This window comes from Babylonia areolata, chromosome 1 (assembly GCF_041734735.1).
Source record: "Babylonia areolata isolate BAREFJ2019XMU chromosome 1, ASM4173473v1, whole genome shotgun sequence".
In the NCBI taxonomy this organism is placed as follows: domain Eukaryota; kingdom Metazoa; phylum Mollusca; class Gastropoda; order Neogastropoda; family Buccinidae; genus Babylonia; species Babylonia areolata.
In genome coordinates this window covers 55956220-55973719 of record NC_134876.1, presented here as the reverse complement: position 1 = coordinate 55973719, position 17500 = coordinate 55956220, and the positions used below count along the sequence as shown (strand labels likewise).

Here is a 17500-nt window from a genome sequence, read left to right as displayed (position 1 = left end):
AAAACACTATTGAACACACGATTACTGAATATTAACCAAGAAAAATATCACAAATACAATAGCTCCCTCTCTTGAACTGGCAGCGTCCAGTGAAATACGGAGAAATGCAGCATTTATTTTCAGATTATTAATAAAAGTAAAACGAGCAAATGTCCATGTCTGATCAATTCGATGAGTTGCGTCCACAGGCACAAGCTGCACTTGACACAAACCATGCTCCTGATCTTATTCCTCCCCTCTCTGTCTGTCTCTCTCTCCCCACCAAAGAAATGTACACTTTCAAGCTGAAACGTTATATGGATTAGACACGCTAGAATCAGATACACTAAAACTCGATCTTTAGATATAAGAAAGAATCAAAGGATAATAAACATGAAAATCCTGATCAAAGGAGCTGAAAGGAAATAACTCTTGCACATAGTTGAATTCCCGCCCCTGTTCGATACAGTTATTTCATTCAAATCTATGTTTTCACAATATTGTCAGTTACTTTCGCGTACTTCATTGCTTTAAAGCGAAAACTATCCCTGCACCAAAACCCCATACCAGACCTGGAGCCAAGAAACGAGCCAGGGAGAGGTCAAGCACAAAGAAAGCAGACATGACGGTCACAGAAAAACGACACACACACACACACACACACACACACACACACACACACACACACACACACACACACACACACACACATAAACAAAAATAAAACACACCAAAAAATCCACAAAAAAACACCACCACCACCAACAAAAATAAAGCGCCAGCAATAACTACAATCATTGTCTAAAAAGATGGTGTCATAATTTCGAATTTTCACACTTTCTGTCTAGCTATTTCCACACAAACAAAACCTGGACTGAGAGTCTGGGTATACCAATGCAGGTTTGTCGGTTGATGATGGTTGGGCCTGGGTGCATTTTTAGATCGCAAATTGTTACACGTGCGTTCCCTGTGTGTGTGTGTGTGTGTGTGTGTGTGTGTGTGTGTGTGTGTGTGTGTGTGTGTGTGTGTGTGTGTGTGTGTGTGTGTGTGTGTGTGTGTGTGTGTGTGTGTGCATTTTCACGCTTGTGTGAGTATGCACGCGTGTCTGGGTTTCCTTTTCTCATTTCACGTAAGTTATTTGCCTCTTTATGTATCTTTAATCTGTACTATATCTTAATATATTTGCTCATTTGTTTATTTTGTTTCATTATTTCATCTCATGTAATTAAAAAAAATACAAACCGAAGGGAGGTTTTCCAGGCCTGAACAGCGCGTGTGCTTTTATGCGTAGGTGAAGCATCTGCTCCTTTTTTTTTTAAAGCTGGAATAGTGTTGCGCATATGGATCGATCCGCACGCTTTGACGCGTCCATGAAACTGAAACTGAGAGATATGAGCCTTATATATTACTCTGTCTCAACAAATGAAAGAAGAAAGGGGAAAAAAAAGGCAAAATACATTTTTTTTTTTACCACAGTGAGATAATTCGTCAGCGGAAATCGACACGACTCTGTGGTTTCAAAGATAACGACCTATTGTGCTTTCACGACATAACAGAAACAACGCACTTGATATGTTACATCTATCTTGTTTTTCTTCTTGTTTTGCGGTTGTATCTCTCTATCTAAACATTGATCGTAAAAGTGTATTCTTTACAATGTGACACACACACACAGACACACACACACACACACACACACACACACACACACAGACGAACACAGAGCCAGGCACAGACAGAGGAACAGAAGAGAGAGAAAGAGAGAGAGAGAGACAGAGATTCGTAGCACCGAGTGTGCGTTCCGTGCGTGCAGCACGAGGACTGCCGCCCCCAGGCAAGCAGCCGCCGCACGTGACGGAGAAAGCCGTGGAAAGTCACACACGTTTCCATTGACGCGGAAGCGGGACAGGCGTGCGTCTCGCAATTCACTGCTCTCAGTGGAAACTGCGAACTCGCTTGCTATCTCTCTCTGTCAGTGTTTCCTCTGGTGTCGCGTATCTCTCGTGGCGCTGGAAGTGCACAAGCGACGAGCCAGATAACCTCTTGGTCACAGCAGATCAATGCGGTTGCAGTTTGGCAATGGGCTGATTGTATGTCCAGACATAGTGATGTACACTGGTGATCATTTGTTTCACGTTGACTGAAATATTTGATTACTGTAAATCTACCAAAAAAATCAATGCATTTGCGTGTTTTGTGTTTTTTTCTGTAAAGTCTCTACCATGTCAGCTGCAAACCCCACAGTTTGACACTTCAAACAGGAGTGTGTTTCCCAAGTTTTGAAGGCCAGAGTATGTGGGAGAACTTTTCTTGCTGACTGTTCCGTCCAACGAGGCGTCGTGAAACATATCAGCGAACAGTTTTATTTCACACAAAAAGTTGTTTTATGGTGAAACAATTGATGGAAAGTTGGCCGATGGTCCGTGTGATTAGGCACGTGACGAAAAGGCAGTTTTGTTTGCAGTAATGCCGAAGTAGGAGTGAGATATTTCAGACACTTTACGGCATAAATCGTACCCAGCATCTGTAAAACAACAACGACGACGACGTCGGAAGAACTGTTTCCCATCTTCGTCAATACAGCCGTAATTCGTTTCGGTTTTACAACGCTGACGAAAGGTGAGTTATGGTGTGTGTGTATTTAACTTATTTCCTTAATCAAACATTTCCCAGGTCAGTCGCGCCCACCCATCTCCTCCCCCCCTCACTCCCCACCCCCTCCAAGGTTTGTTTCTCTCTGCATGAATCGACTGCAGTCAGTAACGTGCGATTCAGCCGTGTAAATGTTAAACAGTCCTTTACGAGTGCGTGGTTTTATTACGGTTCTCAAAAGAATACGACAACCACTGGAGTTAAAACCCTTATCCGCCCCAGTTTGCTGCCGGTGTTCCAGACTGGACAGCCAGAGATTCCAGGGTCCAGGGTCAAACCACACACGGGGTTGGATCATTCTCACCTCTCTTGTGTATGTGTTGTTAACACCGCATACACCCACGTTTGCAAGCCGGCTGGACTCAGATTTGGTACAGGGACTATTTGGAGTCTCTGCCCATGTCTTCTCAGTTTGAGTTGACGTTTGAGTCAGTCTTGTACGAGATGGTTCGGGAAGTGACCAGCAGGTCATCATGTTTAGAAAAATGAAGCTATGCAGATCCGCTACTTTGAACTTTGATGCAGTCAAAGATTGATTTTTGACTCAGTTGTGTAAACAAAGTGAGGTTATGTAATGACAGTGTGTGTGTGTGTGTGCTCGCGCGCACGTGCGTGCGTGGTAAACTTTAATGTTGGCGTTTTCTCAGCCACGGGAAGCAGCATAGGAACAAAACTTGATAAAACTATATCTCACTTCCTGTTTTAATCAAACGTGGTATTATGACTGGTCACGGGCAAAGCATGAAAAAAAAAGAAAAAAAAAGGTTAAAGGTCAAGGTCATGAAATGGCATGTGATATTCATAGGAAAAGTTTCCTTGTGCAAGACAGAGATGGTCTTGTAATCAAATTCGGTACAGGTCAGTTCAGTTTGGTTTCTCAAGGAGGCGTCACTGCTTTCGGACTTACCCATATACGCTACGCCACTTCTGCTAAACAGATGCCTGACCAGCTGCTTAAATCAGTGTTTAGTTAGGCTTTGGTGCATATATTTTATTCACGTACAAATAATAGAATTAAAAAAATCTAAAATAAATAAATAAAAACATTATTTTTAAGTGGTAGAATTGGCGCATAAGAATTATTTTGTGCTAGCGTGTAAGTTCAAAGTTTGGTACAACGGTTGGTCATGGCGAGAAAATATCTTTGTAAAAAGATAAAGGTCAAGTCAAGGCAACAACGTGGCGTATTGTAAAATGGTACATGTTGTAAATTTAGAGGTCAAGGTCACACATGTGTCCATTTCTCCCACATGACCTGGTTTACGGTGGTGTTTGGATGAAGTGGTTACCTCGCTTGAGTCTTGAAGGCCTGGCTTCTCTTGTTTTCTAATTATATATCATATATTTTCACGGAATGACGCCGAATAGGTGCATGTTAACAATCATTTTGTGCTGGCCTGAGGAAGCTCAAAGTTTTAACGAAAATGAAACTGAGCAAAGCCGTGATTTAGTCTTCCTTTTTTCTTTGACATCAAGAATGCATTTGGTTGGTGCGGTGACCAGCAAATCTACGTTGTTAACTCACACACACACACGCACACACACACACACATGCGCGTGCGCTTGCGCAAAAAAGCGCCCACACGCAATCATCCTCGCCGCACCCCCTTCCCCACGCCGACTCACTCGCATACACATACATTAACGCATGCAAACACACGAATTTTTAGTGGTTTTCATGCTCAGTCGCTGGGTTTGAATAAAGGGGAGAAGTTTGACAGTTTCCTGAAGTCCTCAAGACTGATTGATAAGCATGTGTACTTCTTGCGAAACGGTAAAAATATAAAGAACATAGCATGCCAAAAGACAACCCCCTCCGACACACACACATACATCACCCTCAAGAGTCTGCAGGATATGTGGATGGCAGTGTAAGTGCTAATTTTGTTACCGTTCTTTCCAAGAAACGAAAGAATCTGTGATAAATGCTCCACAAACGACATTGCCGATGAGCTTCACTATTTATTTTAATGTCCAGTTGTTGTTTTTTAGTGTCAGACAAAAGTATTCATCTAAATATTATATAAACCACCCAAACTCCATTGAATTCCACTTTAAAAAACAAAAACAAAACAAAAGAATATTGTTAAACTTTAATCACTTGTTTCTACTATTTGTATTTAATGAAATGATTGTTAATGTGTCTTTGCATGTTTGCGCGAATGGGCTTTTTGTTTTCTGTTTGTTCTTTTGACATAACTGTTTTTGTTTATGTGGTATGTGTAAAAGAAGTATGTATACAACATTTTAATGCCCCAAAGGGCACAAGAAATAAAGTATTGCCTTGCCTTGCAACATGCATACCCCACACCACCACCCCCAAAAAAAGAAAAGAAAAGAAAAAGAAAGAAAAGAACAAGATAAATCTGTAAAAAAAATATGTTTACGGAACTTGGATTTGGTTCTCTTTTCCCCCTCTCACTGTGTCTGTCTTATGCACTCTCTGTCTGTCTCTCTCTCTTGTAGTATGTCTCTGTCTTTTCCTCTTCCCCTGTCTCGATTGGGATCTCTCTTTTCACTTTGTAGAATAAATCGTCACTGAAGAATAGATCACATTCACTGTTTTCCTTTTCTCTACTGTCGATTATAGTTGTTAAAATTACAGTACGGTTCGTCGATAGTCCTTTGCCTAATTCTCTCTCTCTCTCTGCCTGTCTGTCTCAGTTTGACTGTCTGTCTGCCTGAAAGTTTTTCGCTCTCTGTTTCCCTCTCGCATCGTCTCTGTATCTGTCTGTGTCTGTCTGTCTCTCATGTATTACACGAACATGTCAAAGCACACACGTACATAAACACATACACACACGTCGCACGCACACACACACGCACACACACACACACACACACACACACACACACACACACACACACACACACACGCACACACGCACACACACACACACACACACACACACACACACACACACACACACACACACACACACACACACACACACACACACACACACACACTTACACACACACACATACACATGCGCGCCCCCGCGCGCGCGCACACACACACACATACACACAAACACACAGAGTTATGGGGACAGATAATCGCGCGCAAATGTGTGTGTGTGTGTGTGTGTGTGTGTGTGTGTGTTGTCCTTTGACCTTTAGTCCCTGGTATATTGCTTCTTTGTGTCCTTTCTTCCCCGATTTTTTTTTATAATGTCTTTTCCATTGGCAGACTTTTCTTACCTTTTTCCCTTTCGACGTGCCGTGCCGTGTGACGACGCCTGATGCCAGTGTCAGTCCCATTGATTCAGCACCACTGAAAACAAGACACGGCTTCAGAAAATCGCCGATTTTATTGTCCGGCCTTGACAGAATAGGTCAAATTGAAGCTGATGTAAGCCCCTTTATATTGAGAGGAAGAGAAGTAAAATAGAAGATTCCAGATGACACAAACCGGGAAGAGAAGAAAGAAAGGAAAGGAGAAAGAAAATGTGGAGGAAAAACAGGGCGAAAGGGAAGGTAATTGCTTTATACTTCGTGCTTGCTACTTGTTCTTCAAGGCGTTTCATTAACCTCCGCTTGTCATTCTTCCTACCTTTTTTTTCTCTCTCTTTCTCTCTTTCTTTCAGTTTATTTATTTTTCTTCTCCTGTTGCTCCTGATTCTTTCTCTTATAACCTGCCTCCCTTCTTTTCTCCGCCTTCTCTTTTTTTCTCTCTGCTTCCCTGTGGTCGCCGTCTCCTTCTCAATGCCTGGGCTCATTCGATTTCTCTTTTCCCCATTTTCGCCCTAATGCCCGGTCTCCTTTCTCTCCCTCTTTTCTCGCCTCTGGCAACTCTCACTCCATTTGCTTTTTGTTACACGCCCCCATGTGTGGGCCTGTGTATAGCGTTCGGTTTGTCTGTCTGTCTGTCTTCACTGCACTGCATCATTGTGCACGTCCACGGTTTTCAACCAGTGGGGCTCCGTTTCAATTCCAGTTTCAGTTTCAGTGAGGTGTCAAAACCTGCGGAATGATTTATATACGCTGCACCACATCTGCAGTGAAAAAAGAAATAAGCTCAAAGTTATCCGATGAGCCAGCGTCGATGTCTTCTTGGTTTGGGGGTGAACTTCGTTTGGATTTGTTGCTAAATGAAAACATTGCAGCTAACTAAACTTCGAAAACGGCGATTGTTGTGACTCGAGGAAGAGACCATTTGCTTGTGTGACTGCTAGAATTCTGCAGCAATACCACCTGCCATCGTGATTCTGACTTCCAAAAACATCGCCTGTTTGAGGTGCACGTGGTATCCTTGGTTTACCTCACCCCACCTAGAAAACAGTGTGTGTGTGTGTGTGTGTGTGTGTGTGTGTGTGTGTGTGTGTGTGTGTGTGTGTGTGTGCGTGCGTGCGTGTGTGTGTGTGTGTGTGTGTGTGTGTGTGTGTGTGTGTGTGCCATTCTTTTGACTAATAAAATGGATCCGGTTATTCTTTACATAATATTAAGTCGTAGGTAATCGTTAATGAAAAAAGATCCTACAGTTTCCCTCTTTACAGAGGATGTCGTGAAGGAGATCCGTTATCACCATACGTATTTGTATTATCTATAGAAATACTCGATTGCAAAATAAAGGAAGACATGAAATTTAAAAAAACCCCAAAAAACCCCAACTTCTGTTATGGTTGAAAGAATGGGAGGAAAAGTTACTGGGAAGCAACATCGAAAAGGATTTGCAAAATAAACGGTATGAAGTTAAAGTGTTTGCCAATTAGGATGGGTCACAGAATCCTGGTGACAAATACAAATACTTCTTCTTCTCCTCCTCCTCTCCTCCTCCTCCTTCTTCCCGTGCGTTCCTTCATTTTTTTTTCTCTGTCTGTCTGTCTTTGTTTTTCATGTACTGTTTTTGTTCTTATTTTTGTTTCCCTTCGTCGTTCTGTTAAACAATTTATCACAATGAAGGAAAGAGGGAAGAGTAAAAATGAAAGGGAAAATAGAAAGCATTAGCGATGCTAACGACGACCGTGGTATTTGTTAAAAATCATATTGCTTTATTTCATCGCACCATTCAAAGTTGTAGTATTTTCAGAAACATAGAAGTGTATATGTTGGGTGGCGACAAAAATGTTTGCAGAATACTCCCTGTGTATGTCCTTTTGTGTATATCCCGTGTCTTTCTTTTCTCCCCAGCCCCGTTTTTATGCATTTTGTAATGTGATGTATTATCCATATCTTTTGGTATTATGTTTTTGTATATTGTAAAAAAAAACTTCGGGTATTGTTTCGCTATCATTTTAGAATTGCCCGAAAACAGGAGTGGAAGATAATTCTGTGTGTGTGTGTGTGTGTGTGTGTGTGTGTGTGTGTGTGTGTGTGGTGTGTGTGGTGTGTGTGTGTGTGACTAAGAGGGAGAGGGAGGGGATTGTATAAAGTGGGGGTTGGTAATTTTTCATGAGAAATGTATTGAAATTATTTTTCACAGAAAAAAAAGTTTTTATTTGAGTGTCTTAACAATGTACCATTTTCATGTCTGTATTCATTTTATTTTTTCATTCGTCGTAGCTGTCAATGAATCATTAATGGACTAATAATTTTGATATATATCGGTAAGACAGATAAAGAGAAAACTGACGAGGAAGAATAAAGAAGAAAAATATCATCTTATGTGAGAGTGACGCATAAATTCCCTGACTGACAGAAGGGATCAAGAGAGAGAGAGAGAGAGAGAGAGAGAGAGAGAGAGAGAGAGAGAGAGAGAGAGAGATCGTGCGTGTATGTGTGTGTGAGCCAATATCAGAAAAAGGACAATTTATGGATGGGCTGTCATATTTTCTTTCCAGCTCAACAATTTTAGATTATGTCAGTGTGCTTTATGCAGATGGGAAAAGGCATAATTTTGTTCGTGGCCTCTGCCCCCTTCCCCAGCCCTTCCCTACCTCCCTGTTCACACACCCTTGCAACATATGGTTAAGCCATGCAGATACTGGAAATCTTCTGCTGCTCATCTAATCTTCGTGAAAGGTCAAAAGTAAAGCTCACACACTGGAGCTGTTATTGTTGTCTACTAACATGCGATCAAGTACTGTTGACGGGAATCACGGGTACTCTGTGAAACCGGGGAAAGGGTGAAGGTTTACTTGTCTGTGACTTTGGTTTTCAGAGATGTTCCGTGCCAGGGGTCGTAGAATTCAGTGAATCTGGAGAGTAAGCATCAAATTCTAAACCATTAAAAGAGAAGAAGAAGGAGAAGTCAGCGTCAGAGTGGTTGTTAAATCCCAGGTAGCATTTTTTTTGCGGGTTCCCCACCGCCCCCACCGTCAAATCCCGATGCTGAATGCACTGTATCGCATGGACGTATCTGTCGTAGTCCCAGTACCATCGGTCCAATGTTAGAGTTTTCACTGAGCCACACACCAGAGGAGACCCTGCATTGCTCCTGAGTCACTTCATTGGTGTTCAGTTATGCTTTTTCTGATTCTGATTCGCAAGGCACCACCTGCTAAGCATCTACAGACGACAGTAACAGTCACGGAGCCTGAGTGAGCAGGCAAGCAAAGTCATGTGCCCCCACAACAATTCCACGACAGTCCCCATAAATCAGCCGATACCGAAGACGTATGATGAGAAATCCAAACTGAGGTCTTATTTATAAAGCAGGGCAAAAAATTACCACAGAATTGGATTGCGTTTTTTTTATGGGTGGATCATCGTTTATCAGAAAACGTCTAATAGTCCCAATGTGTGTGTGTGTGTGTGTGTGTGTGTGTGTGTGTGTGTGTGTGTGTGTGTGTGTACGTGCGTGCGTGTGTGTGTGTGTGTGTGTGTGTGTGTGTGTGTGTGTGTGTGCAACCGAAAATGACTAAAATGGAGCTGTCTGCGTTACTAATTCCTTATCATTCTTTATGTCTGTATACAAGCAATGACAGAAGAAACAGTAACAACAACGAGAACAGAAACAAAAACAAAGACAGCGCAGTGTTTTTTTCTGGCATGAGTGGGCCTCCTCAAAAAGTCTGTTTGAGACTTTTCCGTGCACTTTATGGCTCGGCGTCTTTGCAACGTCCATGTTTGAAAGGTCTGCAGGTCAGATATTATTACTTCTGTGTTCATGGCACAATGCCTCGCTCGAAAACCGCAAGCTTGCCGTTCCGTTCAGCAAAATATATTTCCCATTCACAGTTTGCTAAAGGAAACATCAGTACTTCTTCACCATTGTCGATAAGATCCATCATGATAAAGGTAAGTGCTGGCTGCATCTTCTGGTCTCTGAACTAAGAGTGGTTTTGTTGTTGTTGTTGTTCTTCTTCCTCCTCTCCTCTTCTTCTTCTTCTGATCGTGAAATGGAGAAACACACACACACACACACACACACACACACACACACACACACACACACACACACACACACACACACACATATATATATATATATGCATGTATATATATATATGTATATATATATATATTATGCTAAGCCACTTCTCCCCATCCATGTTCACCTTCTATGACTGCCCACTCCAGCATTCATGATGACGGAGGGATACCCGGCACGTCCTCCGGGGGTGCCATACCGCTCAGTCTGCACGATGTGCGTGCCGACCACAATATCCAAGTTAACAGACATGCAGTGTTCAATGGATCTCTCTCTCTCTCTATCTCCACCCTACCCTCTCGCTCTCTGTGTGTCCCACTCTCCCCCTCTCTAAGATAAAATGTTCTTTGTTTATGTACAGAGCACTTATTCGTAGAAGAGAATGTCTCAATAATATTTCATTTAATGCATGATGTTCTTCTTGAAACTGTGCACTCCTGTCGCAATGGGCCAGAGGCCTGGCAATTAAATACTTTTATTTTACTTTGACTTTTTCCCTCCTCTCTCTGTTTTATCGTTCCCCACACTGTCTGCCTTTCTCAGTCTCAACACCCCCCCCCCCTCTTTCCCTGTCAGCATTCAGGTCGACAGAGTGATTCTTAGGATTATGACAGATTGATTGATAGGATTATTTCAGGACTTGCATTCTAGAACACCTTTGTTGTCTGTTTCATGAATGTTCTGCAATCAGGAGGTAGAAACCACCTCATTGCAGGCTATGACCTGAACTGAATGAATTTTATCACTGTATTTTCTGTCTTGTGTGTTTCTCTCTCAGTCTTATTTTCATCTTGATCTGATAGAGATCGCAGTGCAAACACTGATTTCTCTAGAGCTAGAGGTTTTTTTTTTGTTTTTTGTGTGAAGAATATTTCGATATTTTTTGTTCTGTTTTAACGTACAACTTTGGTGCTGCTTACAGGGCGGGTTTGTCTTACGTACGGCAGTGCGGCGTGAGACCGTGTATGTGACTGTACTAAAACATCAAGGCAGATTCTTGCCTGCATCTATCGGTTATTTTCGTATATCTGGAGCTAGAGATTTTCTGTTCGACTCCATTCTTATTCTTTCCTTTGCGTGCTTTGTGTGTTGATATTCCTATTTCAGGTTTCTGTTCTGGCCTATTCGTCCCTTCCCCCACCCCTCTACCCTACCTTCACTTCCCTTCAGTCTTCTGTCTTTTCTTTTCTTCTCGTGTCCATTAACCTCCCCCCCCCCCCCCCCTCTGTCTCTAGAGAAAGCTTTTCATGTGTCCCAGAAAGGGATTTGACACAATAAAGTGCACTTCGTTCTAGAGAAAACGAGAGATATAGGAATATGTAATATATGATATGTATATATATATATATATATATATATATATATATATATATATATATATATATATAGAGAGAGAGAGAGAGAGAGAGAGAACACTGAACACTGAAATGTTTAATGTCATTAGCTGAAAAGCTCTGGTGACATAGTCGGCACTGATCAGAACAAAATGGTGCAAAATAGAAAAAAAAAAGGAATAAAAAAAAAGAAAACAACAAAAACAAACAAACAAACAAAAACAGAATTGAAACAACATAAACTAGTAAGAAATTTGCGACACTTTGGCACTTTGTCATTAGCTTAAAGAACATGTGACAGGGGATAATGTGCCTTTTTTTCAGTCGTTCGTCTCCAAGGTTTGAACAGTACACAGAAAACAAAGTACAGATAAATCATATAATAAATATTCACGCATGTAACATCAACACACATCATATCAATACAAACACATACTAAAGTACATATAAATCCTGAAATAGTTATTCATGTCTCAACATCAAAACCCATCATATCAATACGAAAACATCAAATAATTACAATGTCGAGATTGACCATCCAAATGTAGCCCTTCCTTTTTATCCACGCTTTTTTCCTCTTAGAACCCATACTAATTTTCAATTGATTAATGAGCATTTGGACCGACGATGGACGTTTTCCGTGTATTTATTGCCTCGGATACATATTTTGCAAGTGAAAGTATCATATCTTCGTTTTCTGTCATCAGAATGCCGAACAAGTCTTTTCTCTGCGCTGGAGCTGTATTTAAAAGGGTACAGTATTTTCGCAATTCATCGTGTGTTTTGCAGTTGAATATAAAATGATTTTCATCTTCTGGGCTTTCACCACACATTGGGCAAGGAGATGTTATTACGTCTGAATCGAACCATGAGAGAGAGAGAGAGAGAGAGAGAGAGAGAGAGAGAGAGAGATGTCTCGGGGTTCAGGAAAGCGTATTGTCTATTTTTTGGGGGCCTAGTGTGATTTAGAGATGTCTCCTGTTCGGAATCAGAGATTGGTGTTGAAGTCGTACATTTTAGTTTAGAAAAAAATATGAAAGGATGGAAATTAAAACAACAACAATAACAAAAAACAACAAGGCTAGTCCAGCTTTACTATTGTGTGGTGTTGCTTTGATTGTTCTTCTTAGTCATCCACCTTTTTTTTCTCTGTCTTTCTCAATGTATGTCTGAGTGCGTGTGGATGTATTTGTGTGTATGTGTGTGTTTCTCTCTGTCAGTTTGCCTGCCTCTTTCCTCCCTTTTCTGTGCCTTCGTTTCTAAATGAGAATTTTGTGTGTGTGTGTGTGTGTGTGTGTGTGTGTGTGTGTGTGTGTGTGTGTGTGTGTGTGTGTGTGTGTGTGTGTCAGAGAGACAGAGACAGAGAAACAGAAAGAGACAGAGAGAGATCGTGTGTGTGTGTGTGTGTGTTAGAGAGAGAGACAGAGAAACAGAAAGAGACAGAGGGAGATCGTGTGCGCGCGCGTGTGTGTGTATGTGAGAGAGAGAGAGAGAGAGAGAGAGAGAGAGAGTGTGTGTGTGCTTGTTTGTTATAGAGACAGAGAAACAGAAAGAGACAGAATTCGTGTGTGTGTGTGTGTGTGTGTACGTACGCACGTGCGACTTGCACATTCTTTCCTAGGCCTTCACGATCCTCCTCCTGTCCTTGCCAATCGATACAGCCACTTCGACCCCCGTTATTATCTTCCATCTCTGCCCTTATGCTCTTTTGCCTTTTCTTTTTCCTTTTTCGTCCCACCCACACCCACCTCGTCCAAGGGGCCCCAGACTCCACCCCCCTACTCTTTCCCTCTGCCATGTCGCCCGCCCTTCATGGCCTGTATATGTACCCTTAGGGTTTCTGCTGAGCCAGTGACGTTGTGAGGGAAATTACGTTAATAGAACCAGCGTCTCAAAGTCGCGAATTGGATTTCCTCCCGGACTAATTCCCTCTTCCTTGCTGACGGCGTTCATTCCCACCCCCACCACCCACCCCACTCCCCCGCTTTTTCCTGCCTCCTGAAGGAGGGCACGGGTGTGCTTGGAAATAGGGAGGGAGAGAGGGAGTGACAAAGAGAGAGAGAGAGAGAGAGAGGAAGAAAGATTGGGAGATGGAGAGAAAGAGGGGATAGGGAGAGGCAAAAATCAGGTGCATTCATCAGAGAGGGGATGAGGATTAAGGAAAACGAGGTTTGGGTGCGTCCTTCTATGTATTTGGAAATGTGCATTTCGGGAAATGGCCTATTTGTAAGAAAAAAAAGATCGGGTTTAGTCTGTCTGCCTGTCTGTCTCTCTCTCAGTTCCTTCTTTCACAGAAGCTAGACACAAATACAAATAAAACTCTCATTTTCATATACATCTGTACACACTATCGTCGGCATGGGGCACGGTAGTGTTGAAAAAGGAGGCGGGCAGGACATTGTGTTGTTGGGTGGGAAAGACAAGATTTTGTGACTAGATTTCCCTGGGTCCCGTGAGACTGGCTGTCAGGAACTGTGAAGCTGTTTCATTTTGAGGGTTGGGAACACAGAGGAAAGACGGAAAACCGGTGGTGAAAAAAACAAAAGAAAACAGCAGTGAGAGAAACAGGGAGACTGGTGGATCCAGAAGCTGAGGCAGAGCACGACAGGGAGCACAAGATTGGAAACTAATTGCAGAGGTATCACTGGGCAGTAGCGGAGATTTGCATGAGGGATTATCGATTGCTGATGTTGTGCTGGATTGTGTCTCACATCGGGAGCCAGTGGACACACACACACACACACACACACACACACACACACACACACACACACACACACACACACACACACACACACACAAAGAAATAAGAAAGGGGAAAATGTGGGCCAATTTCTTGGGCGGACTAAACGGAATGTGGAGGGGAGTGCAGTGTTTGTATAATTTCAAAAGCCTTTAAATTACCTGTTCCTTTAGAACTTCGGTTAGAAAAACAAACAAAAACCGATCAAACCCTCTATGTTTGTGTTTACTTCAGGAACTGAAAGGACTATCTCTTGAGATTGTCATTCACGCAGTTTTGGTTTTCAAAATATGGAGTATTTACAGCTGTCCGTGGCTGAAGATCATTCTTCGCGGTCAAGGTATTCAAGCCACACTTCTTTATTTTTCGATATCACAGGAACAGGATAGTTTTTGCATAACTTTACAGTTTCTTCTATCTCAAATCTGTTCTTTTTCTAAAAATGTGACCCATAAAACAGATTGTCGTGACTTGCTCATAGAGCTGATTTCCCTATATTGAATGATGATGATGATGATAATGATAATAATATTCGTTATTATTATTATACTGTGCTGAGTCTCGTGCAGAAACACATTAAAGTGCTTTCACACCAGTAATAATGATAAAGTTAAATGTATTGATATAGAGCTTAATAGCTGTGTGCAGAGGCAAACGGAAGCGCTTTCTTTTAATATGCAAATGTATTTGTTTTCATTATCGAAGTGGATTTTTCTGCAGAATTTTACCAAGGAGAACGCTTTTGTTGCTGTAGTTTCTCTTAGTCTTACGTGAGTTAAGTGCATGCAGAACATGCGACATAGGTGTATTTCTCAACCGAACGGGTGGAATGCGCTGAATGGAGTGAATTGATGAAACAGGCAAACCAAAGAGAACACAGTCGAGGCAAGCGACAATGAGAGAAGCGAGGAGTTTATATGTTGCGTCAGTGGACAGGTATGCGCCGTACTTTACAGTAGCAGGAAATGACAGGTCTGATACATTTTTGCATGAACAGTGCGTTGTCAGTGACGACACCAAGGTTACCGAATGAGCTTGAAAGAGGGATGGCTGTTATGCCAAGTCTGACTGAGTTAGTTGTAGAAGAAGGCATTTTTAAAACTTGGTTGAAATGAGCGTTTCTTCAAGTTTTGTCAGTTTTCGGTTGTAATTTGTAGCCCAAGGTATAAAGAATCAAGGAATGGGAGCTAGGAATATATATATATATATATATATAATGAATCAAGGAATGCTGCGTAAGGAAATGTATGAAAAGAAGGGAGCAGTAAAAGAAATAAATCTAAATGGGTTTCAGTAAAAAAATATTCACAGAATACTAGTTACAAATGCTATACAAAAATACATTACATACAAGTCTCTAGTAGCGATAAAGGCAACTTCCTTTGACACAGAAACATATTAGATATGTCACTGTATATAGTACTGTCGGTTTCTGAGTTCATTCTGAGGAAAATCTTTAATTATACCTTGGAAACCCATTGCTATCACTATGAGAAACAGTTTTTCAATATTGAACTAATTTTGTTTGACTGTAATGAAACAACAAAGCGGGTACAAATTAGATTTGATATTGCTAATGGGTAGAGGTTTTATTTGTAAATGTACAATTTAAAAAAAAAGAAAGAAAAGAAAAGAAAATGCCAAATGTCAATGCAAAATTATATGGTGAAAAAACAAGACTGATGCCAAGAGAAGAGATGAAATACACAGAATAAATCAAGTTATCAGTGTAAAATTGCGCGCTCGCGCCCTCCCAAATGTGTGTGTGTGTGTGTGTGTGTGTGTGTGTGTGTGTGTGTGTGTGTGTGTGTGTGTGTGTGTAAGAGAGAGATTGTGTAACTCCCTTTTCCTCCTGTCCCCACTCTCTGCTCTTTTTTCCCCCTTCATTGTCACCTCCAGCTTTTCGAATCGAACGGCTGCTACGTCTTGATTCCTCTCTCTGCCATCTCTCCCATCTCTCTCTCCTCTCTCCCCCTCTCTCTCTTTCTCCCTCCCTCTCTCTCTTTCTCCCTCCTTCTCTCTCTCTCCCTCTTTCATCACTGTTAGATCCCCCCCCCCTTTTTTATATAAAAATTCTTCCAATCGATGTGGAAATCTTTCAATTTACCAAGATTTTCTCACCGACAGCCCATGAATATTTCTTTATATAGTTTTATACCCCCGAATAGCATCTCTCTGTTTGCTTGTCTGCCTGCCTGCCTGCTTGCCTGCCTGTCTGTCTGATTGTCTCTAGTAGTCAGAGTTTCATGACTGGCGTTGACGACGCCAGTATAACAGGATAATCTGTATTTTTACGTGATGCGAGCTCGCATAGAGTTTTTGTTACAGGTCATCAGTTTGTGTGATGATACCCTGTATCTAATCTGGTGCATTACATTATTTGTTATGTGCAAGGTCATTCGCACGAAGTCACTATATGTTTTTTGTCCGATTTTTCCCTTGACAGTCTTTCTACGAATGATATATTTTGTCATTGTTCTTCTTACCACTTGATCACAGTTCCATTTACTGCCTGTGTGCCTGTCTGTCTGTGAGTTGGTTGTCTGGAAGGTGATTGTATTACACCAGGAAGCTGGCTCAAGACCGCTGAGATTTCACCCTAACCATTTCAGATGGCAAAATGTCTCGAGCTTCCAAAGGGTCCGTATCACGGTAGTCATGCAGTGATAAAACCTCGCTAGATTATTATTATCCTCCACTTTTGTTCTTTTTTTTTCGGCACATTTTTTATAACATACGTGGGCTTACTATTCTGAGGTCTTATCGTGAACAGGATAATTTAATATACAGCAGACTTCATAGTTATTTGCACATTTGTCTAGCTGAATGACAAAATTTCATAGATAATTTTTCATTTGCATTGGGCGTAAAAAACAACAACAGAGGGTTTATATGCAAGTGTGTGTGTGTGTGTGTGTGTGTGTGTGAGTTGTGTGTGTGTGTGTGTGTGTGTGTGTGTGTGTGTGTGTGAGAGAGAGAGAGAGAGAGAGAGATCGTTGGTGAGCAACAGTAAGCATTGCTGAGAATTGTTGATCAACATACCAATCTGTCGTTATCGTTATCATAGTTATGGTGAGAATGTGAGAGGCACATTGTTCTTCAGATTGTTCAAAGTTTAACTTTTAACTGTGGAGTATGGTGGGCGGAACACTGAAGACGAGAATATTTTTCATATTTGTTAATTATAGAGAACAAAACATATATGATTATATTTAAGCTCAGTTACCAAACCCCTTAATTTTTATGACCACACAGAGAGAGAGAGAGAGAGACAAAAGAATTGAAGTCACGCAACGTTTGCAGAAATATAGGACAATTTACCTGAGAAACATTTTAGACAGGACAGCAGTGAGGATTTTTCGAGATGAGTTGGGAGGTGTCAGTTTGTATGTACAGACCACAGTTAGCATTTTAAACTCGCGTAGTTTCCTGCCAGCATGCCATATTTTTGCGTAGTTTATGAGTGATAAAATCCGG

At 41.5% G+C, this 17500-nt stretch overlaps 1 protein-coding gene across 2 annotated transcripts in view; it reads left to right on the top strand.

Moving 5' to 3' along the window:
- Positions 1-17500, top strand: part of LOC143292784 (uncharacterized) — a 100739-nt gene that overhangs the window by 36563 nt on the left and 46676 nt on the right. The window contains exon 1 of one of the 2 annotated variants that reach the window (XM_076603365.1): positions 1963-2598. The exons of the other annotated variant lie outside the window; for it this stretch is intronic. The gene's annotated coding sequence lies outside the window, so the exon portion shown is untranslated. Of the gene's footprint in view, positions 1-1962; positions 2599-17500 lie in introns of those variants that run through there. 2 annotated transcript variants of the gene reach the window in all.